The sequence below is a fragment of the Oreochromis niloticus genome, linkage group LG7, assembly GCF_001858045.2.
Source record: "Oreochromis niloticus isolate F11D_XX linkage group LG7, O_niloticus_UMD_NMBU, whole genome shotgun sequence".
Lineage (NCBI taxonomy): Eukaryota > Metazoa > Chordata > Actinopteri > Cichliformes > Cichlidae > Oreochromis > Oreochromis niloticus.
In genome coordinates, this window is record NC_031972.2 from 53,169,603 (window position 1) to 53,195,255 (window position 25,653).

General features: G+C 37.1%; 1 protein-coding gene across 1 annotated transcript in view; it reads left to right on the plus strand.

The window, feature by feature from the left end:
* The first annotated feature begins 6,033 nt into the window (after window positions 1–6,033).
* sema4ba (sema domain, immunoglobulin domain (Ig), transmembrane domain (TM) and short cytoplasmic domain, (semaphorin) 4Ba) overlaps window positions 6,034–25,653 on the plus strand; it is an 87,260-nt gene continuing 67,640 nt past the window's right edge. The window contains exon 1 of the mRNA XM_005470758.4: window positions 6,034–6,133. The gene's annotated coding sequence lies outside the window, so the exon portion shown is untranslated. The remainder of the gene's footprint in view (window positions 6,134–25,653) is intronic.

Genomic DNA, 25,653 nt, shown 5'->3' on the forward strand with positions numbered 1-25,653 from the left:
ATCCATCCATCCATCCATTCATCCATCCGTCCATCCATCCGTCCGTCCATCCGTCCGTCCATCCGTCCGTCCATCCATCCTCTTCTGCTTATCCATTGAACCCAAATGAGGTGAAATAGGACTGGGATGATGGTTTTGCTCATTTTGGCAGCCCAGGAAGTATCAGATGAGTACTTTAATCATATTGCTAGTGGTTCTTAGGTTTTGTGACTTAAAGTGCAATTTACAGAAATGCTAATTAGATTGCTTTCAGGAAAAAAATGGACCAGTATTTAGACTGTAGATCATAAGCATCTTCTTAAGGTCAAGTCCAATAAATACTACTGCCTTATGGACATAGCTCTTAGGTTAAATTATTGCAGACAATTAGAAATGACTCCCAAAATAAGTATTAATAAAACCATAAAATAACCACAAGTCCCATCTGCCTATGCAGAAATGATGTAAGGAGGTAGGTTCTATTTTTACTGCCTGAAAATGTCTAGTTGATGCCAGAGGTAAGAGGGAAATGGCCAGACTGCTTGGAACTAAAAGGAAGGAAGCTGAAACTTAATTAATCCCTTGCTACAACCAAGGTGTGCAGAAGAGCATCTCTGAATGCACAGTGCTGCCCACAGTAGTAGACCCATATGGGTCCAAAAATAAAAAAGAACAGGAACTGCAACTACAATTCATGTGTGCTTACCAAAATTGGCCAACATAGGAGTAGAAAAATGTTGCCTGGTCTGTATTTCTGCCGCAAAATTCAAATGGTAAGGTCAGAATTTGGTGTAAACAGCGTCAAAGGACTGGTCCATTCTGCTTTATATCAACTCTTCAGGCCAGTGGTTGTGTAATCTCACACTTGCTGGGAACACTTTGGGCCCCTTAGTACCAACTGAGCATCATTTAAACACCAGCGAGTATTGCTGCTGACCATGTCCATCCTTTTATGATCACAGTGTACCCATCTTCTGATGGCTGATCGCATCATGTCACAAAGCTCAAATCACCTCAATTTGGTTTCCTGAAAATGACAGTGAGTTCTCTGTACTCAAATGGCCTCCAAAACCATCAGATCTCAATGTAGTAGAGCACTTTATTGTGGTGGAACAGTTGATACCAAAATCTTCGAGGAATGTATCCAGTACATTGTTGAGTCTATTTCATGAAGAATTAACGCAGCTCTGAAGGCAAAAGGGAGCACAACCTGGTATTAGCAAAGTGTACCCAATGAAGTGGCAGGTGAGTGTAAATAAATTTGTAGACTTGATAGGTGGCAGCATACATTTTCTCTGTTGTCCGTTTCCAGAAGCCAGTGTCCACTAATAGAAACGAAGTAAGAAGGCTCTCCAGCCTTATAGAAGAGGAAGCACACAGAGGGCTCTGGGTTGGACACAAACAAGACAGACGTGATGTCACTTACATATTGCCCCAGATTTGTTGGCTAGATCACAGTGGATAGACAGAGACTGAGATCAAATGCTCCTTGAGATTTTGGAATGACTGGTCAGCCTTTTATGACAGGAAGATAATTAGAGGTACAAACATATGAGTGGACCAGCCAGGGTGCTATAGTGACAAAATCAAGAAACTTCTGAAGCTTCCCGTAAGAACAAAGCCTAGACCATTTGGAATCAGCCCTAACTGTTTGTCTGCACAAATATGAGACCTGAAGGCTCCAAGTACACAGGTTGCTGAGGAAGGGATTTGCCCAGGAGGAGCCTATATTTCTTTTAATTTCATATACTCAGAGAGCGAGGAGAGCAGTGGAATGTGAGTATTAGAAACAGGAAGCAGAACAGACATAAGGAACAGGATGGCTCATGCAGTATGTCTGCATGCAGAAAGACCAATCTCAGATTTGCCTCAAGTGGTACTTGATTTCATACAGCCACAAAAGACTTTGTCCTGTGCTCTTTAACCAGACTTGTAAATAGATGTCAACTTGTAAAATCCATGGACATATCCTGATGTTAGCTGACAGCAGCTAATGGCTGCATATCTCTCTGCCCTCTCCTTTTCTGTCATCTCCTCACGTTTTACTCAAAAGGAGGTGGCAGGACATCAGCATACAGTACAAAAACTGATAGCATAAATAGATCTCAATGATGCCTACAGAGGGGAGAGAGAAAGGAGAGATAAGGAGCAGGAGAGGAAAACATAAAGGTCAGGTGGTGTTATGACTCTATGATGGACTCTAGTGCACTTTTTTTATTCATTTTTGGCAATGAGGAAGAATTTTATATGCACAAAGCAGAAATTACTCTGATGAACTGCTAGCAGAAAAGGAAAGAGAGTAAGATCCGACAGCTTTTGGTATGACAGCCCCTTGCTGGCAGAGGATTGAATCCTATTAGAGCTGTCTTCTGCAGTTTGTCCTCTACTCTGACTCCCTGTGGGTTTCCCACAACAAAGAGAAATATATAAGTGCACAGTTTGCCTAAAAAAATTAATTGAACTCCTATTTTATAATGCAATTAAATTGCAAAGAAAAACACATGCCTTATGTTGATGTCTAGAAATTTTAATTTATTATTTTTGTTATTATTTGGACAGATGTCCAGCATTCTTTAATACAATAAAAGTAAAAATGAAATAAAAGTGTGCACGAATCACTGCCTTACTCTGGTGTGCATTTCAGGCAATTTAGCATTCATGACAATTTGGTTTCTCAACACAAAATTATTGTGTCATTGTTATTAATTATTGCACCAGTCAAATGTTAATCACTTGCAGCTGGTACAGAACCTTCTTTTTTATTTCAAACAAATATTTGGAGCCCTACCTTTTCCCCCTTAGGTCTGTATTCCTTCCTATGTTAAATGAAATATCTCCTACTAGATCCAGTGTCAGGATTTAGGGTCGCAGCACTTAAGGGTTTTAAGGGACTGCATTGTACTAACAGATGAATGCACATAACTTTGCTAAAGTGGGAGTAGAAAACATTTAGCTCAGTCATAAATGATTTGTGTCCCCTTTAAAGTCTTTTCATTCATTACATGCCATAGTGTTCCCAATATTTTTATTCCAGCATCTTATATAAAACGGTTTATTCAGACAGCAAAAAGATAGCACAGAGAAATAGAGACTGATGAGGCTGTGAGGCCATGTAAATGTAAAGCGATCAAGGCTTTGTGAACGCTTTCAGCACATCTCTGCTGTGCTTTAAGGATAAGCGGTGTCCTTCACTAAGCAATACTGAACATACACAAACTTTTCAGGGTTACTCCACTAACAAACTGGGCATATCGACGCTGTTTCCTCATATGACGCTTTTGTAATGACATGATGTGATACATTTGATTGAGATATCCAGAAAAAAGATCCAGGACTGCTTGTTATTAAACAAGCTATAGTGAGATTGTTTCATTTTATCAGCTACTGCAATTCTTCCAGTGCATTTGAAAAACTGATGTGTTAATAATCCTCAACAATTCATTAATCTATAATATATTATGCTTTAGTGCTTATGTGGTTGGCATGTCACTATGGGAACAAACTGCATTAGTGAGCTTTAACTTAAAGCTTAAGGACCACTTTGAGCATATTGTGAAACATAGTAACAGACAATATCTCACCAACAGCAGATTAAAGGCCATTTGAAAGAAACTGTAGTGGAAACTGCCAGTTCATTAATTAATCTTGTTCATAACTGAATTTAAATCAGACTCAAAATTAAGACAAAAGAAAAGAAAGCATTTGATTCAAATTTTCTTAAATTATACAATAAAATGCAAATTTGGACAAATGTGAGTTAAATTAAATTAACCACATTTGTTTTCAGGTTTTATCGGAAACAGTCAGAAACCTTTATTGGTTTTGTTCATGGCTGACAAAAATTTTTCTTCTATAATCCATTTAAATCGCAGGTCTTAATGAGTATTATTATTATTTACTTTTTATGACATGGCATAAAAAGTAAAAATGGCATAAAAGTAAAAATGACATGGCAATCTATAAAATCTGAAGAGAACCCTGAATATCAAATATTACGGGGGTTTGTGTATGAGGAAGAGTCCCTGGCTATGTGAGGTCGAGAGGTATTGAAGCAGCCATGTCTCAGTCTCCACAGTTCTTCTCCTAACAGTGTTAGTAGTGAGCACAGCAAGATGAAGCAAAAAAGCACATTTTCCATCATCTTCATTTAAAAGATTTAACAAAAATTAAACAGCTAGATTCTTCTCAAAAAATATATGTTTGGGTAAAGGTTTCCATAAAACCTCTTTTTTTTGTAGATTTATTTTAAATTTGTCTTTTATCTCTGGGTGTTCATTATGTTTTTTCTGTATTATGTTTATTCCATATGAGTCACACAAACTCTTCAACTGGATGAGCATGAAAGTGTGAGATGCGTCAAAATGGCTTCGATCCCTCACTCATGCCTCTTATTCATGAATCACAATCACGTTAAGGATCACAAACTACAGAGCAATGCAGTGCTCTGTTTTAGTTGTATAAATAATGTATGTGTTGTCAGTGAAGGGAAGTACTCTACATAGTTTTGCTTCGTCAAATAGCACAGCTGAAACATTTGCCCTCTTACCACATGAGCCATAATGCCAAATGAATTTAGTTAATAAAAGAATCACTTAATACTACTTTGCTGTTTTTATTAGCAACATTTTGTCATGAATAAATTAATCAGTGTTATATTTCAGAATATTTCATTTCACTGGTGATAAAAAAAAATGGAGGGCAGAATGAAAAAGAAGAAGCTTTTGATTCTGAAGGCAACATATTAGTACAGTGCGCATTATTCCTGTTTCCATAATGTGCATCTTTAGCCATTTTCCAGGTAGATGTTGTCATACCTTGTAAAGTAAAGATGAAGAGAGCTGGTAGATTAGCTCTTTGAAGGGCTGGAGACATGCTTCTTCCACAAGATAAAACACACACACACACAAACACACTGAATGATTATTTGTTGTGTGGTTGTTGTGCTCTGTGGTTATGTTTGGTCTGAGAGAAATTTTTAGAAGCTAAAATAACTACTATATGATTTGACATTAGAAGAATGAGGTTGCTTATCCTGTGGATCTTAAATCGTGCACATCTTAGTTTCAGAATAGCTCCTTGAAATTCAATACACCTCTCTGTTCATTCGGTCCCCCCTTTTTTAAAATTACTGTATTACCTTCTCAGGTCTTGTTCTCGGGTTTTTCATCAAAGCAGAATGACTTTGGAAATGAAAAAAATATCCACGCATGCCATTCAAAAAATTTCCACAATATTTGTCCCAAAGCTTTATTTCAGTATGTTCTGTGTGCAGTAATTAGAGCTACATTTTCCTACTGGTTAGAGTTGTAACAATACAAATAAATATTTAAATGCTTTCATAATTTACCTAACACAATTCTCATTTATAATGAGTGGAATAATGTTTAATTGTGAAAACAATTCATAAAATTGTCATGTAGGTTTGTTATTGTACAGCAGCTTCACACTAGGACCTGGTTTACATATGAACTATGCAGTTAACATTTCATTTCAATACTATTGAGTTATAGCATCAACAAAAATGGTGGAAGAAGCATTGTTCTTCAGTGCTGCTTACTGAAGCTACTGAAGGCAGCAGACAAGATGACTGGACATAGCTTTTAATGTCTTTGTGAACCCGTGTTTTCAAAAATATTCCAGTAGGTGGCACTGGTGCCCCGTTCAAAACAAAGGTGCCACTGACTAAGTGTTTGCTGTAAGATATGCGACTGCAGCACTGCTAAAAACATAAACAACTCTCTGTTTATTTGTGGATGAAGCACATTTGAAATGCTCCTCTAGATTTCCAGATGTCAACATCATATTTTGTCCAAGCCAAACTGAACAAGAATATATATGCAGCATATATGCAAAGATGTTAATCAGAAAACCAACAAATAAAGAGAAGATAAATGAATTAATTCGCAGTCAATAAACGTGACAGGATAAATTCAGTAACAATAATCTGGCATTGATCGAGGATCATGTAGAAACATAAAAGAAAACTGAAACTTAAGTTAGTTGATGTTTTGTTGAAGGTTGAGAGTGGCCACTTCCGGCTGCCATCTTTGCTAGTGAGAAAGATGAAAAAAACAACAACAAATATTTGAGGGAAAAGCTTCTTTCTAATTGGACAGGGTTTTTTTTTAGATGGCGCTAAACACAAAGTTCTTCGGTAAGTGTCAGCATTCTTTAAAAATGTAAGTATTTGTTAAAATCTGTGTTTTTAAATATATAGCTAACTGTTAGCCTAATTTGCAACATTTAACTGTGTAACATTGTCGCCTTGAGCGCAGCTAATTGGGGTTGCACCAAAATTAAAATTAGGCTGTTAATTCAAAAAAAGCAAGTGTTTTGACAAATACTAATACATTCATCAGTCACTGAAAAAGTGACACTCTCCTGTTTAATACTTACATGAATTAGAACCATGTTTGCAGCATAGTTTCTCTCTATGATTTTTATGCAAACCATATAGAATGAGAATTTCTCAATCTTTTTTTTTTAGACTTTGAGAATCTGGTTGACAGAATGTCACTCATTATGCCCCTTAAGAACAACAACAATTCTACTAATACTCCTACTAATAATAGACAATAGAATGGATTTGACATCATTGCCAGTAAATAAATGTAGATACTGACCAGTAAACCACCAGTGGCTCAACACTGTTTTTAATATTGCTATGTTGGACAAACACATTATTTTAAAATGTGTATTGCATTTTTTTGGTAATACGAGATGTCAGCATAGAGGAAAAAAAAACAAAACAAAACATATAGCCAAAAGTGTATTAACATCTGATATTACATCCATACGCCACTGATGTAAAATCTCACTCCAAAGATACGACATTATCTTGGGGGTAATGTGTCCACATAAAATCCAGCCTGCTCATTCCCTCTGGGGAAAATAGAGCATCCCCCTTGATGCTCATGTGAATGTTTCCCCCCCTGTTGCTTTTCCTTTATTCACCTTTTGTTTGTAGCTTTTTTTTTTTTTTTACATTCTCTTGAAATTAGGGCAGATAAACTTACTGTAATACCTACTGACATTTGGGGCTTGTAGTTATGGCTACAACATTCAGTGACAATCAGACTGTTTCCTGATAACACTGTGCGTTTTATTGCGTCTTAAGTAATCTGTAGCCTGCAGTACAGCACTTAAAAGTAAGTGTGTAGCTGTTGCTGCACAATTCTAAGGAAGACTTTCTCAAATGCTGTATTTTCACATGATTACATTATCATAAACATTTGTGTAATTATAGCACTAAATTTAAAAATTGATTTTTCTTTGCTGTGTTTGTGAGTGTGGGCTGAAAACCATTAAAGTAAACGTGATGTGGTTTGACTGAAAGTACCCTGAGACTGGTATTAACTTGCAGCAATTGCAGTGCACTGGATTGAGTTGAGTCTGTAGTCTTGTTCCTAAAGTGATTCTTGTATAGGTTTTTTTTTTCATTCTCATGTCCAAAATGCTACAGAATGGCTATAGATAAATAGAAAAAATGACATTTATGGGGGGTGGTATTGCTCTCTTCCTGTTTTCAATTGCTTTAAGTGCAATGTTCAAAATGTCATCAGACATGTCTGCTCAAACAAGACTACCAGAACAATCAGATGGGTCTTTTCAACCCTTCACTGCAGGCTGAAGACAGCCACACAGTCTGCTGATTTTAACAGCTACATGTGATGATTTTAGCTAAATTTAAATGTCGATTTAATAATGGGCAACCTTTAGTTGAATGAGCCGTGCAAGGACATGAATAGTGCAAAAAACTGCGTGGCAGGGAGGTTATTCTTCACTTGTAGCTCTTTTCTCTGATATAATTTTGCTAGAAAAGTTTATTTGTCACTTTTGATAAACTGAATGATATTTAATTAGTATTTTCTCAGTGAGCTGGCCTTCCTTTTCTGCTCACATACCGCAGCTTTTCTTTCATTAAGCACTGAAATAACTTATTACCTGAATATGGGTACATTCAAGATTTGAGTACTCTAACTTGTCTGAAGCCTTTACTGAAAAAGCCCTTTTCAGTACAAGAATGCAGTGTTTTCGTCTCAATTAATGCCTTTCATGCAGTTGTGCTGTCTGTTAAATTAGCATTGATTTCAGCGTGAAGGCGCAAAAACCTGCCATACGCTGCTTCCTTTACATACAGGGAGTGCAGAATTATTAGGCAAGTTGTATTTTTGAGGAATAATTTTATTATTGAACAACAACCATGTTCTCAATGAACCCAAAAAACTCATTAATATCAAAGCTGAATGTTTTTGGAAGTAGTTTTTAGTTTTAGCTATTTTAGGGGGATATCTGTGTGTGCAGGTGACTATTACTGTGCATAATTATTAGGCAACTTAACAAAAAACAAATATATACCCATTTCAATTATTTATTTTTACCAGTGAAACCAATATAACATCTCCACATTCACAAATATACATTTCTGACATTCAAAAACAAAACAAAAACAAATCAACGACCAATATAGCCACCTTTCTTTGCAAGGACACTGAAAAGCCTGCCATCCATGGATTCTGTCAGTGTTTTGATCTGTTCACCATCAACATTGCGTGCAGCTGCAACCACAGCCTCCCAGACACTGTTCAGAGAGGTGTACTGTTTTCCCTCCTTGTAAATCTCACATTTGATGATGGACCACAGGTTCTCAATGGGGTTCAGATCAGGTGAACAAGGAGGCCATGTCATTAGTTTTTCTTCTTTTATACCCTTTCTTGCCAGCCACGCTGTGGAGTACTTGGACGCGTGTGATGGAGCATTGTCCTGCATGAAAATCATGTTTTTCTTGAAGGATGCAGACTTCTTCCTGTACCACTGCTTGAAGAAGGTGTCTTCCAGAAACTGGCAGTAGGACTGGGAGTTGAGCTTGACTCCATCCTCAACCCGAAAAGGCCCCACAAGCTCATCTTTGACGATACCAGCCCAAACCAGTACTCCACCTCCACCTTGCTGGCGTCTGAGTCGGACTGGAGCTCTCTGCCCTTTACCAATCCAGCCACGGGCCCATCCATCTGGCCAATCAAGACTCACTCTCATTTCATCAGTCCATAAAACCTTAGAAAAATCAGTCTTGAGATATTTCTTGGCCCAGTCTTGACGTTTCAGCTTGTGTGTCTTGTTCAGTGGTGGTCGTCTTTCAGCCTTTCTTACCTTGGCCATGTCTCTGAGTATTGCACACATTGTGCTTTTGGGCACTCCAGTGATGTTGCAGCTCTGAAATATGGCCAAACTGGTGGCAAGTGGCATCTTGACAGCTGCACGCTTGACTTTTCTCAGTTCATGGGCAGTTATTTTGCGCCTTGGTTTTTCCACACGCTTCTTGCGACCCTGTTGACTATTTTGAATGAAACGCTTGATTGTTCGATGATCACGCTTCAGAAGCTTTGCAATTTTAAGACTGCTGCATCCCTCTGCAAGATATCTCACTATTTTTGACTTTTCTGAGCCTGTCAAGTCCTTCTTTTGACCCATTTTGCCAAAGGAAAGGAAGTTGCCTAATAATTATGCACACCTGATATAGGGTGTTGATGTCATTAGACCACACCCCTTCTCATTACAGAGATGCACATCACCTAATATGCTTAATTGGTAGTAGGCTTTCGAGCCTATACAGCTTGGAGTAAGACAACATGCATGAAGAGGATGATGTGGACAAAATACTCATTTGCCTAATAATTCTGCACTCCCTGTATACCTGAGACCTCTTTTCACTCACCACTGAGGAGGTCAGCATAGGGCATGTAACTCAAGCATGCAGTGCATACAGAGGTGGGAGATCGCACACGCTTCTTGTAATCAGTTAGTACAGTGCCAAGGACACTGTGTGTCCAAAAGCTTCAAGGGTCTTTGTAGAGATGACCAAGTGCTTTGTGCATATCTGTTGATGTGGTGCTACTAAAACTAACCAAGTAGGTGTGTCAGACTTCAGCTAAGGCTGCAAACAGTTTCTCTTATTGCCTGCAAAAAAAAATTGTGTCCAAAACTTAAATTTGTTCAGTTCACATGTTATACTGAGGAATATGTATTAGGGCCTATTTTAATAAAGATGCCTGTTAACTTCCTGTCAGTTAATCAATGGATTAGTACCCTAATAGTTTTAACATTGAAAGAAATATAGAAGTACTGCTCTTATCTGAAACACAGAGTTGAAGGCTTTTATGACTTACACACACACACACACACACACACACATATATATATATATATATATATATATATATATATATATATATATATAGACACACACACAGACCTGTGTGTGTAATAGTTAGTTCAGCAGCATGCCCTTCCACTTTTATCTTAATAGGCTAATTAAATGATGGTAAGTGGTGCAGTCAGTTGGTCTTATTACTACAAACTAATACATCAGATCTTGTAGGTAATTAACTTTAATGGCTTCATAGTCCCTTTAATAACTCAGCAACTGAGAATTTATTTAATGTAGAGAAATTTACTAAGGGACATATGTTCATTATACTCAATATACGAATTATTTTTAAATTGACAATAAATTTCTGGTAATCCAAAAACACACTTTATTGATTCACCATTCTGCCTAAATGTTTAGAAATACAGTCCATTAAAACATGAACTTTATGGTCTAATCAATGACCTATAAGTCTAAACATCTAAAACTTTTTCAGTTAGAGTGACACAAAATTGTTGCAGGAAAGTATATGTGATTGATCCTAAAAAGTTAAGACCATTCATATTTATTATTACAGGTCTAACCCTAACCCTACTGTTTAACTTCATTAGCAACTTATTTTATACTTATTTTCCCATATCTGTACTGTTTCATTTATCTGCAGTACTATCCAGAAGTCTTAAGCATCCGTCATTTCTTCATAATTTGCAGCAAATAGATGCAGCTATTATTGAAATATGGGTAAACATACATAGAGATACGCTATATATGGCAAAAATAGAGTTTGTACATTCTAACAATCTTGAAAGTCAATATTTGGTATGACCACGTTTATTTTTTATCACAGCCTTAACTCTCTTAGGCAAGCATTCTTGTAATTTTTTAAGGAATAGTTCTCCAGGCTTCTTGAGGGACATTGAAAGCTCTTCTTTGGATGTCTGCTGCCTTTTGTTCATTTCCTGATGATCCCACACTGCTCCAGTAATGTTGATGTCTGTGTTCTGAGGGGGCTTATCAATGACTGATAATGTTTCATTGTGTGTTTATCTATCCTGGTGTACTTCAACTGCATCGGCACTGTTTGTGGGATCATTGTCATGCTGAAAAATGAAGCCAGTCAGACACTTTCCAGATGTTACTACATGGTCAAAATCTGATGGTACTTTTCTGTGTTTATAATCAATAAACACAGAATCAATAAACATCAATTTTTACTCCTCCATGTTTTACAGGTAGCTACAGACACTCACTGTTGTACTCTGTACACTGTCTCTTGATCTCCTGTCATGCATACCGATGACAATTTGAGCCATAAAAGTCAAATTTGGATTAATCATTCCATGAGATCTTTTGCTACTAATTTTCAGTTCATTTAATTACGAATGCCATCCTTACAGCTATCCTTCCACTGAGACCATTTCTGATCAGTGAGCAGTAGATGAATCAACTGAAGGGCCAGGTGCATCTCTCAGGTCCTGTTTAAGGTCTTTGCTGGATTTTTGTCCTATTTGTTAAGGACATGACTTTCATACAAAGAAATGTTGAGAGGCTTGAAACTTTGAACGTTAATGGAAAATGAGTAACCTAGCTCATCTTGGTTAATTGAGCTGTTTTCATTGTCACGTTGAGCATTAAGTATCTGCCTCAAGGCCGCTGCAGCAGTAAATCTTACTCTAGGTCTGTTAGTCATGGTTTACTGCAAAGAAAACAGAAACAAGCAAACAAAACAGAACATATACATTGCTGGTGTCGTTAATGACTTCACACAACTTCCATTAACCTTGTCACATCAAGGGCCAATTCCTATAAATAGCTAGAAAATGTTTTTAGGATTAAAAATATCACAGTGGCACATAGAAATATATGACAGGGCTCATACATGACCACACTCTTTCATCATTATCATTTGTGAGCTACAGTGCAGATCACTGCCTGATCAGATCCCTTCCAGAATGTACTTTACATCATGTTGCAGTGGAATCACACCAGCCGCTATGCCTGTCATCCTGATGTTCTGACTCATGTCAGGCTTACTGAGTGGTTAACACTGCCAGTTGGACCACACCCATCTTTAAATGTGACCTTCATTTTGATCTCAAACAGCCTAGTGACTTGTTCTAGTGCAGGTGTAATGGTATTATCTTGACAAAATTAAGCAGGCAGACAGAAAGCTGCCAAAGTATAAGAAAACTGCCTTTGTGGTTGTTTGTGCTACAGTAGGACACACAGACAGACTCACATGGTAAAAACAATACCAGCTACACTATCGCAGCTGGTAAAAATCAAGGATGTTGTCATAGATGTGTTGAGGATGCCACTAGGGGGAACCCAATCCATCATCATATGACATCATTCACTGCAGTCTGCTGTGGGATGTGGGTGCAGCATAAGATGGTAAAACCATATCTTGCAGAGGTGATCATATTAGAAGTGAGCTTTGTACAATGCGAAACAATAAGGTGTGAGCCATCTGCAGTGAATATGACCTTTGTGAACATTTTTGCAAATGTTAATATTGTTTCATCTCTGATAGTTTTATCCATAATCTTGTCCCGCTGGGGATAAAATATTTAGCACGTCTTACACTGACAAAGTGAAACCTCATCATCATTTTATCCAGATGCCGAGGGTGAAGAATTCAGATTTTCTTTAGCTGCTTCTACAAATGCAGGGAGTCACAGATAAATTTTGTGTGCTTTCGTGATGGATGTGTTTAGGGAGGCTTTGGTATACATGAGATGCTGCTGAGACTGACACTGAACAGATGAGGGAGGGCAGAAGTAGAAAATTCATTGGTCTGGCTACACTCAAGATGCAGCTCTGCATGAAAGTGTGACAATAACCTTGACAGCAAACTACTGGACACAGTGGAAACAGCCAAGATTTTCTGCTGCTGCTTGAAAATGTTGCTAAGAAGGAAAAAATGAAAAACATAACGTATTTCTTTCTTTCTTGTTGTTGAAAAAGGACAATATAATTTGATCTTGCTTGTTTGAGCAATGCCCCTTTGGGTTGATACTACTCACAATGGTAATGTCTGAGGATTGAATTACTCCTCATGATGTCATAACCTGCATCACCAGGTGAACAGGTGCAGACCTGTCTTTTTGTTGATTCACTTTTTTTGTCCTCAGCATCATCAGTGCCTTAAAGCTTAATACAGTAGTCATGATGACAAAGTCTGGGACTTTATTCCAGGTACACACAAAGGCAGATAGGCTAAACTGAAAAAAGCAAGTGAGTTTGTCTGTTTTCTACAGAAAATTGTGTTATAAATGGAGCTGAAATGATTGATTGATTGGAAGCTGGCTCTTTGCTTACTTTTATATTTAGGGGCACTGGCGAATGGAGGCCTCATTCATGTTCACCAACAGTAGCTAGAAGCTTAAATAATGCAAAGTCATAAAGACTTTTCTTCTTCAACCCTTCTGGCTGAATCCAGACGGTTTAGTTGTGTGTGTGATTAAAAAAACCTACACTATATTGAAACTTTAAAACTCTGTTTGTGCATCTGTGGCTTGATCAGATTTGATCGATAGGGTGAGATTCTTTATTGTGTTTGATGTCAGCTGTATTCAGTATTTTAAGTGTCATGGCATTTTTCCAACTAAATCTTTCTCGCTTGAGTATTGTTAGGAGATTACAGAAAGACTCACAAATACAGGGCTGTCTTTTCTGCAATAAGGAGACTGTTATAACTTTGGCAGACAATAAGGTGTTCATTTAAGACCTCGTAATTCATGAGACAGCGGTGGGAAGATAAGTTCTCAGAGTTTTTGAAAGATGAGGCTTGTGATATTTAATCTTACTGCCAAAAAAACCTCAAGAAAAAAAATAGAAAGAAAATTAGTCCAGTACTTCCATTTGTTTTCTATTAAGACTATTAGAAAAAAAATCACAAGACTGAGACACAGAGTTGCACTCCATGACACAGACATTACTATAAACCCGGGCAGACCCTGTAGTTTAATTTTGATTAAATCTCACACAGACTCTCCTTCTGCTTTGAATACTTACTAATACTCTAAACGCACATTAATCTAAAGCAGAAAATTGTTTCTAAATATTTTTACTCCTGTTTGGGTGATGCTCGCTAAATCACTTTATTACAGTACCTGAGTTTCTTGGCAGATGTGTAGACAATTAATTTGATTTATTCGTCTACATTTGGCAGTCCTATCTGTCTTTTAATTCCCTTTGCTTTTAACATTTGACTAGGTTTATCCTTTCAGGCTTTAACTTGACTTCAGTATGACAAGGCAAGTTAAAGACACTGAGCTTTTGTCTCTAGCCTTCTGATTAAATCTAGCACCTGTTTGCTATGCAAAGCACCAAGAAAGGCTCTTTGATATAGGCGTGTGTGTGTCTGTGTGTGTGTGTCTTAACACGGATGCAAAATCTGATGCTATCTCTTGCATGCACTCACTAATCTGTGCTCCAAGGGTGGCCACAAGTTATGGATTTTGCACATTTATTTCCTAAGATGGTATAGAATAATGGTATGGGTAATTCACATAATGCGACCTAGATCACACCAGTCTGTCTGACACCAGTCTAGATCACACAAGCCTAGCCTGTTTGTTAATCTGTCCATGGCCTGAAGTGAATAAATAATGACTAATAACTCTATCAGTGTTGAAAATCAGTGTGAAGATTCAGTGTTTTAAAAATAGTAATAGAGAACTAGTATTAAGAAAATAACACTAATAATAAATAGTATTCTGATGTATGCTTTCTTAAACTATTACAGAAGGCACTGCATGCTAGTGACGAATAAAAACACAAGCAAATGGGTGAAAAGAAAGTAAACGAAATATACTGAGCCTCACATATTTCAAGCTAACAAGCATTGTTTAATATCCCTCAGAATAAAAGAGAGGTTTGGTTGCAGCATTGCTTTGTTTTCAACCTGTGATCAGTGCCTGACTCATGTGGTCACAAGGTACTTGTGTTTAAGTAGCTTCTCATAAGGCCTTGTTTAATTAAGATGTTACTCAATACCTTACTGACGCATTTTAAAACATATGACCTGAAGGTTTAGAGTCATCAGTTCCTCAATGACACATCTGGACACTTGTGCAGTCCATGTGCTTATGGGTGACTGCTTGCATCACATTAAGGGGAGGTCATACCATTTATTATGTCTCATGTCTCTACACTTACTGGTCATTTAGGTAGTAATACCTATTCAACTGCTGGTTAACGCAAATGTCTAATCAACTAATCACATGGCAGCACCTCAGTGCTTTTAGGCATGTACAGTACAGTCCAGACAACTTGGTAAAGCTCAAACTGAGCATAAAATGAGGAAAAATGTGTTTTCAGTGACACTGAACAAGGCATGGTTGTTGGTAACAGACAGACCGAGCTGGGTATTTGAGAAACCGCTGATCTGCCATCTCTAAGGTTAATAGAGCATAATCTGAAAAAGACAAAACGTTATATTAACCTTATACTTTCTTGATAACTTATTTTAATCATTTTAATTTTACCAGTTGTGAAACAGGTAATGAAAAGACTAAAAGGGAGATACGAGAGACTTTTGAGTATTTATTCCATGCTGGACCACATTTCAGCTTGTAAATGTTCTTATTTATGGCAGTGTATGTTACATAATATGTCTCGGCTATTAGGAACATTAAAATGTAGTTAAACCTTTATGGGCTTAACATTTGCACAAGTTAAGTATTTAACCCGTGTCAAGACATATTTTCAGTCACTTTACTTTGGCGAGCTGGAGTGCGCCTGAAGTCTGGTCAAACAGAAGCTGTTTTGTTTTAATCTGAATACAGCCTTGTAAGTGGATATGTGCTGGATCCAAAATCTACAACCAGAAACTAAAGGCAAATAGCTCCCTATGTTTTATTCTTTGGAGGTGCTTTGTACTCTGGTTCTGACAGAAACTCCATCACAAGACCCCTTCAGGCTAGTGGTAGTCAGTAGGCCTGTGTGCAATGGGTGATGTTGCGCTCCAGGCCTAATTCTCAGCTTTGATAAGGGGTTTTGTTACGTTGTTGGAATATATCAGTTTCAGTTTTTGGTGTGTTTTTATGATCGGTAAAATCCCCTTCTGTCCTTATAGCCTTTGCGCTTCATCCATAATGTGATCAAGTTAAATCTGGTCATTTATGTGGTTTCTCTTGGTTGAGAAATTTAAGTTACAAAGGTAACATTTTGGTTATTTTACCAGTGAGATGTCAGGTTAGGTTTTATTTTCAACTTTTATGTTAAATCTTATTAGCCTGCACCTGTGTGGATGAGTCGAGTTGCATTAATATGTAGTTACAGTAATATGGAGGTGCGTCAAATTGTGTGTAGAGTTTCAGAAGGTTTTGCAGTTACATGCCTACAGCACAAATTTAATGCAGAATCATCCACTAGATTAGTGGCCCTATTGTTAGGACTGTGTATTGTATGCATACGAATGTGTTCATGAGTACATTCTTCTGTGTCTGTTACAAATACAGACATAAATACAGAAAACCAGCTCCACAGAAATACTATAGGAGAGAAACTCTAGTATTTCTGCTGCATTCAAACTGAAGAGAAGCAAGACTGGATGACAGATTCACACTGACTCCAAGTGGAGATTCAACCTGTATTGATGTAAAAGTAATCCTGTTACCTGTGAGTCTCTTAGTAAGAGTGCTTTCTGTTAATTGCGGTGTAACTTCAAGTTACCCTAGAGTGATATAATTCAGTGTTTAATTCAACAGACATAATTTTCTCATTTGTCAAATGACTTTTTAAAAGGTAAAATTTCATAGATCTTTTTTTTTAAGCTTGGGAAAATGATTCCTTTAAGATCCTTACAGTAGATATGTTTAACAATGTGAAATACAGTCAAGAGCTTACTTAGGCAGTTACTTTGATTTTTATCAGAATTGTATTATTCCTCTGGGCTCTCTCTTCCACACAGGAATGAAAATATTTGGACACCTGTTTTTTCTTTCTGAACTTAAAAAGAAGGACCCGTATTCAGTGTGAAGTGTGTCTAATAACTGTCTCAGCTTTTCTTCTGTAGGCAACAAGAGTTCTCATTTTTAACCCCTATCATATCGTGCAGCTGGATCCGTCCATAGGCTTTGTTGTTCAGTTAATGCACAGTTAAGCACTGTGGAAGGTTGTCGGCATGACTGCTACTTCAGTGATTGATGTGGTACTATCAAAGCATTGCCTGTAACACAGACTTCACCCTCTTCTCACCTAACTATTTGTCAAGTTGTAGCTGGCATAAGAACACATATTGGGTGGAACGGATGCAGCAGCCTGTGGGGAAGGTGATGCAGTTTTCTCTTTTATGAGTTTATATTTGAAATGCTGTATATTATAGAATTAGTTTCACTCTTTGCAGAGACTCTGCAGTCATTTTAGGGAAATAACAACCTGACAGAATCCAGGCATTTAAAGTATATATACCATTGTGGTCAGGTAAGTTTACATAGACTCATCATGGGCATGTCATGGTAATTTGGGTATTTTTTGAACAGTTCTTTTTCCAGGTTGGAATAATAGCAGAGCATACATCTTTATTGGTTTTAAAAACAAGAACTGGAATAAATAATTTGAATTTATTTTCTCTAAATAAAAAGCTTTTAATTAAAAAGTATACATACAGTCTCTGATATATACCTACACCAAGTTAAATCGTTTAACAAGTGGTGCTGAAGGTTCCAGAGCGTCTTTTAACTTGACAAGTCTAAGGCCTATTAACTTGTAGTTAATGACCATGATTGTCTACAGCTGGTAGTTTCTCTTTGCCAGCATTCAAAAGGATTTGTTTGGGAGCATTGATTGGACTGGCCAATACTGAAAACAATAGGACACTCCAAGGAACTTAGTGAAGATCTAAGAAGGGCAATTGTAGATTTACACAAGTTGGGAAGGTCTCTTATAGCTATTTCTAAACAACGACAGATCGTCAGTTCAAACAAATTATTAGGATGTGTTACCAATTTGTCATGGTCTGGAAGAAGACCTAAACTGGTAGGAAAGATGGTAGGAAATTGGCTAGGATGTTCAACCCAGGAACCCACCAAAGTTCAAGCCTGCCATCAGCTGAAAACTCCTGGAACACCAGTGTTCACAGTAAAGCGAGTTTCATATTGTTTGGACTGAGAGGGTGCTGAGCAAGAAGGAAGCCCCTGCTCCAAAATCATCACCTTCAAACTCAGCTAAAATTTGCAGCTGCCCACATGAACGAGCCAAATGTCTTTTCGTTAGACAAGAGAAATATTTGGCAACAATGACCACAGACACAGGTGAGACCTTCAGACCTAAGTACACTGTACCAGCTGTCAAGCATAGTGGTTGTAACATCATGCTCTGGAGCTAGTTTGCTTCCAGTGGTACTGGTACAGTGGATCGACTAATAAGGACACAATTGGGTGTTCTAGCAAGACAATGATGCCAAAAACACATACAAGCTGATTTTGGAATGAATAAATCAGGCTAAGATTAAGCTGCTGGAATGGTCCATTCCAAGCCAAACCTCAACACTACTGGAAATTTGTGAATTACTCTTAAAATGGTATATGGACTTGTTCTTTAACAGCACTTTTCTACTCTACCTGACCACCAAATACTTTTTTTCACCTAAATGCTTTCTATCTAATAATAACAACAGTGCAAGTAGTATCTTAGCATGCAGACTGATGCAGCCAGGGATCAAACCCACAACCTTGCGATTGGTAGGTGACCTCTCTGCCATCTAAGCTACTGCCACCCCCAAACCTACAAGTTCTATGACATTCATCCCCATGATGAGTTTATGTAACTTTATGAGCGTGAGTCTACGTATATGCTGAATGTTTTTGTTTGTGTTTTAAATATATTTTCAGCCATTAGTAGAACTGTACATTATTTGTTTATGGTATATACAGATTGTCTTAATAACACTGGTTGTTAATGATGGGTAATGTTTGTCACTGTGTTTAAAATGAATTAAAAAAATCAAAAGGGAGTAAAAACAATTAGTTTAATAGTATTTAAATCACTAAATCAAGCCCTTTCAATGCATAAAACCAGCACACCTGTAAGATTCAGTTTATTTATTTATTTTTGTTTTCTGTGAGCATGATATAGGGTTAAATATATATTTATATTTAAGAAAGGAGAATAAGCTTGTGGCTTAAAGAGTGCAAGTAGATCTGTACATGTGTTATAAAGCAGTAGCTATAGCAGCAGCAGCATTGAACCTCTAGTGCAGAATGTGTAGTCCTTAAATTATATATATGTATAAAGAAAGGATAGGCCTGTGAAATCATATCTGAAGGCTCCTCCTGACAGTGATCAGAAGTAATACTTGCAGGTTGAGTCCTGTGTTGTCAAAATATATTTTTTCAAAGGGAGCAACATGAAGCGGTTTCAGTAAACGCTGGAGGAAATATACACAGGAGGTGCCAATATCACAAGAGCCCTGTGTGACAGATGGTCAGAAACTAGACTGACCAGGCGAGATCACAGCATGCTCCATTTCAGGGCTTCCTTTGTCTCTGTGTCAAATACCGTAACATAAATCTGATGAGGCATTTTCAAACTCCAAAGAACTGGGCTATTTCTAGCTTATTAAATTATTTTCACACCCAAGAGTTCTTGTAATCTTGACAGGACTTTTAATGTGACGACATTAAACCTGGGCAAAAAAGAATTTATGTCTTAATTTTTTCTTTTTTATCCACAGCTAGTGGATTAACAAAAAAATATATAAATAAATATTATCATCTGATGTCAAATTTATTGATCAAGTCAAATTTGATTAAAAAGAAAATAAAAACAGTAAAAAAGTTCACACAGTTCAGCCACAATAATAAAACCAATTTAACAATACAGATCATCTGCCAACAGATTCTCTTGTGGGACAACTTGGATAATGCATGTGGATTTTAATTTGATCCATCTAAACAATGTATGAAGCACATACCTTCTCCCCAGTGGCAGTGGCCTCTTCCCCTCAGGTCAGTGGGTCAACTTCCAACTGCAAAAAAAGTGTTCAGCAGTGCCTGAAGAAACACCACAAGAAACATAAAGCCACTGAACACCAAGATACCAGTAATGGTCAGCATCCTGGAGTTAGATTGGATCAAGCCTATACTATCGAATAGTATACACCATAAGGTCAGAGATGTATGGCAGATCTGCTGTTGGTGTACAATTCTATCTTGCACTTTAAAGGCTTTTGTCTTGGTTTCAGACTTTTGGCTTGAAAAGACTTCTCAATGATAGGGTTTGGAAATTGGACAGTGTATTTTTTTTCTTTTTCTTTTATTTTCAATTCACAGATTTATAAATGTTTGATAAATATATCAAACATTTATAGAAAAAATAGGCCAACAGATAACAAAAATAACCAGTATTTTTTGTTGCTGATATCCTGGTAGCTGCTTCACATATCAAACAGAAGTAAAATACTGCATTGGATAACAAATAAATAACTCAGTGTAACATTTGATTTTCAACTGAATAAGTCACAGCATGAACTAAAGTAAATAATGCATGAAAAAACTCATGAATGTGGTGTTCAATAAGCTGGCATTAAAAAATAGATTCAAGAATGAAAGTAATTAGTAATGGCTACTAGTTAGTGATAAAGTGACTCATAGCACCTCTTAAAAAATGTGTGTGTATATGTGTATATATATATATATATATGTATATATATATATATATATATATATATATATATATATATATATGTATATATATATATATATATATGTATAAGTAGGTAAGTAAGTACTGCAGAGTATTGTTTGAAATTATTTATTGATTTATTTGTCATACATTTTGTATGCATTTCCTGTTATGGATGTCAAACACTCAAACCTGAACCTAAACTGTCAGTGCTCATCAGTTCCTTTTCTCTCAGCGGAAAGGTTGTAAATGATAATGTGACTCATATGGTTAAAGCGGATGTTAATGAGCTTGATTTTCCTCTGCGTAACCTCTTAACTTTCCAGGACTATAAGCAACCCCATTTGTCGGAAATGTTTTTCTGTCAGTGAGTGCATCTATTTTAAGAACTACTGAGCGGTCAGGCTTCTTCCAGCTCAGTCTCAGTAAGAATGCAAAGGCAAAGGTACAGCAGCTACCCAGTCTGTTTTCTTTGTTTTCTTTCACACCAGTATATCTGAGCAGATCTGATGTTAAATCCACACTTCAGGTGTGTTCTATTTCTGCAGACTGAATATTGCTTCACTTGTGTTAAATGTCTGAAATTTTAATCTAGGGTTACTTAACATCTTAGTCATGTGTGTATGTAGTGCTTGTTGTCATAGCAGTGTTGACGGTAAATGTGAATTTCCTTATAATGGAGCTTACCCTCACTTTCTCCCATTCATGCAATGCAAAACAGAGAAATGCACTGACTAAAAGGAGGATCTTTCTAAATATCTATCTAAGACAAGTTCCATTTCTCTTTTAAAATCACTTCGATTGATCGTTGAGTTGGGCACCAACGTGATTCAGGTCACTGGATTGTCATCATCGATATTCTTTCTAGCTTTTAGTTTATTGCAGTGCACGTGACTGCCCACCGGGTATCATGTGCCAAAAAATTTGTCCACTTTAGCATGGAGCCATCAATTCTTTTCATTACAGAAGCCAGCCACTAAAATTCCCTGCAGCTGGTTGCGTGATTGTTTAATAATTGGGACTGTTGGATCAATGTCAAACACCAGTCAGTGAGCGTGCATAAGCCCATTTATCTGCTGGTTAGTGCTGTGACAAGCCCAGCTGACCTCAGACAATTGGTGATAGTGGTTTTTAAGAGCACACTATTACTCTGTGGCTGCAGTCCATTGTTATTCTAGCACTGCCTTTTAATAAATATAAGCTAGTGGAATGCAAGTTATATATTGCATTTGGACATAAACTAATTAAAAAATACTTTGCACTTACATTATGAATAGTTCTTCCCTTATCAAAGTCAAGTGGCAAGCTCCAGAGTTAAGAAGTGATGCCAAAGTGTAAGTGCCAAAAACTGAATTTCCTCTAATGCCCACTTGACACACCCCTGTTAAAGTTAATAATAACATGTTTACAGGCGGGTATCAAAAAAAAAATCTTGTTGGCGGTTACTCTATTACACACATTGGATTTTGGAAGTGTGACCACTTTGACTGAGAGGTGTCTTGACACAGTAAGCTGTCTGTTAGGCCTTGCCTCAGCTAGTTAAAATCATTGTGTTTGTGGAGCATTTTTACAGAATTATCTGACACATATGAGCTTCTGTATACCTCAGCTTCTTCAAGAACTGAATGAAATCCAAGGATTTTATCAGTCTGTTGGTTAGCATTAAATAAATATCTGTGTTGCGCACATGTAGCTTACTGCTATATTGAATTTTTTGAGTTTTCATTTATTTTGGGTAGGTTACAACCCTTTAAAAAGACTCTCTACAAAAGAGTGCTAGCATAAGCAAAAAGAATCAGGTAGCAGCAAAAAATTTAGTTGAGGTGACAGTGGCTCACAGCTACTAAAAAGCAAAAAACAAAGAAAATCATAAGTCTCAACACTTCATTGAACCTACTGCTGCAGTGGCCAATATAAGATATAAGGCAAGCACAAGCTTCCTGCTATGTGTTTATTAGTTTCCAGTTCATCAGCCCAGACCAGATAATTTTATACAGTCTAGAGACCAAATAACCTCTAAACTAGGTGAGCATGCATATCATAACAAGTAGGGGTCATTACTCTAAAAAGAACTATTATGTATTACACATTACTCATTACTTTTCTTAAAAGTAACGTAGTACGTTACTTAACTACTTACCAGACAAAGTAATTAGTTACCCTGCTAGTAACATTACTTTCACGTCTCTGTAAAGTGACACAAATCAAAAATGAAAACCAGCCCAAAGAGACTTCAGAGTGATTATTCAGTGATTCTACTGTAAAAACATGTACAGATGGAAATTGAGGCTACAGTACTTCAACCAAGCTCATCAGTGCCTTTGCTACCTGTTAAAGTTCAAACTCTGGCTGCTAGGCTGGAGTCTGCATACACTCAGCTTTAACATCAGTCTGGGTTCTTGGCTAGCTTTGTGATAGCATGCTGTCTGTCCAAACACTTGACAAGAACTTAAGTTGTGCTAACAATTGTGTCTGCCCATATCTCTAATCCTCAAAATCTGTAGATCACTCCAAACTGAAATCAGCTGATTGTAGTACAAGTGAGCAGGAAGAAAAAAGCACATTTGTGTAGATAACTGAAGAGCCTTTTTAATTTAATTACTGAATTTAGTACATTAATGTTACATAACTGTGGTACTGAAAAATGCAAGTGATTATAGTAGCGTGTTCGTTTGGAACAATAATTGTATCATGAAAAGTTTATACTGTCATGAAAATGATTGATTTAGCTGTTCAATCTGGCCTGGGAGCTGTGAGGGAAGATTGGTATTGGTATTCAATGTTGACATGAATTTGTTCAGGAGTTATTTGTGTTGATACGTGATGCAACTGACCACACTTGAACTACAACTCTATCACAAAAGGGCAATAATGCAATGGCGCACAATCAAAATATTCAGAGTATTCAGTATAGTATAGTATAGTATAGTACAGTAGTATACACTATAGATTAATATTTATTTATTTTGAATATCTTTCAAAATAGTGTGGAACACACAGTTACTTATATGTTTACAAACCAAATAATGGCACGGTTAAGTAAAAAGCATTACACACACACACACACACACACAGTATTGTTTTGGTTCAGTATTGTCCATGGTGTTGCTGGGAATGTGAGCAGTTATCACATATCTTTGCACCCTTTGAGCGACTGCCATGTGACCTGGCTGCAGCTAAACATTCTCTGATCTGGTCTGTTTCTGGGCTGAGCTAAGTTTAGAGGCCTGCAGAGAGGACAGGGACCTGAGAGGATTTCTGGGTGAGGCAGATGGAGCCCTCAACTGCTGCTATATCATCTGCACCCTCCTCCAGTCATTATATTTTTCTTTTCTAGCATGATACTAAAATTTGCACATGTTCTAGCCCAACTTGGAGGATGGTTTGGATGTGAGATCTAAGAAAAAGCCAATTTTTTGTAGTAATTGTGTGGTAATTTCTAGCAGTGAAATTGTGTGATTTCTCTTTTTTTTTATTATTATATTAATATACAGAATAATGGTTTTTCAAGTCCCTATTGTCATGCTTCTGGGTCCTTTTGACCCAGCAGTTTGAGTTTGTTTTGTTTGGGTGATATTTTGTCTTATGGTTTATGTTCTGGTTCATTAGTAGTCTTAGTTATGCTGCTCCTCTGCCAAGCTCATGTGTCAATCTTGCATTCCTTTGTTTCCCATTTTATCATGAAAGGCTTGTGTTCCTTGTTCAGTGTGTTTAGCATTGCTTCCCTGGTCTCATTGTGTCTAATTTGTCTCAGCTGTGTTCCCCGTGTGTTTCCTGTTCCCTTGTCAATTTTGTATTTAAGCTTTCTGTTTCCCTGTGTCCGGTGTCACGTTCTCCCTCATTCCCTGCAGAACACACCTGCCTCCCCGCCTGTTTAGTTTCTGTATATTCCAAGTTTAGTTAGTTTTGTATTTCTGCTGTCCAGAAATAAAACCGTGTTTTTGAGCTCATTTTCGCCTCTGTGAGTCTGCAGTTGGGTCCTATCCTGCCTGCTTCATGACACTTATGGTTTAAATTACAGGGGAAATCAACAAAAACTAATTATCCAACACAGAAAAGTAACCTAGAAGCCAAGTATACACAGAATAAATCAACTATTGTCATTATAGCTAAGGAAACTATCATTTTGTATGAATTTTGTCAGTGAAATCTATACTGCTATTATTTCTTAATAGGCTGTAGAGGACACTGGGCCACAGTGTGTCTTTGTTCAAGCAATGAAAATCTCCAAATTATGTTGTGTCTTGAGCCACTTCTTTCAAATAAATTAACACATATAAAATATTACTAATGCATAATATCAGTAACTAATTTTTGATTTTTAATTATTAATGTAATGCATCTCTTCAGACACTATGTGTACTAATCAGCTGCCTAATTTAGAAGCCTTTTACCTCAGCTTTTTATCTTTCATCTGAGTCCTTGAATGCAACTCCCACCTAAGCTTCCTAATGTGACTGTATTATGTACTTCAGCCTGCACCACTGTTAGCATGTATTATGCTCTAAATATTTCATGAAGTGACTCATGAAAAACTGCTGCTGAGGCCACTCCAAACCTTGTTGAAGCCCCCGACATCGTGTCAGCTGACTATAGCTATAAAAGCTTCCTCGCCTTAACTAATTTCATTAAAATGTATCACAGGGGCTTCTTATATGTGTAGATAGATAGATTTTTGTAACTGGTCAATTCTACATTTCAGTCCACAACAGGGCAAATAAATGTGGCTAAATTGTTATCTCTATGATAGTCAGAACTTTCTCATTATTTGCTTTATGAACATTGAATGTATAGCTGATCTGTTGTGTACAAATACTTGGGCACTAAGTGTAAGTTTATAGTAAGCGTTGGTGAAACTACCTTAAATATACTTACTGGCCACTTAAGTACCCCTT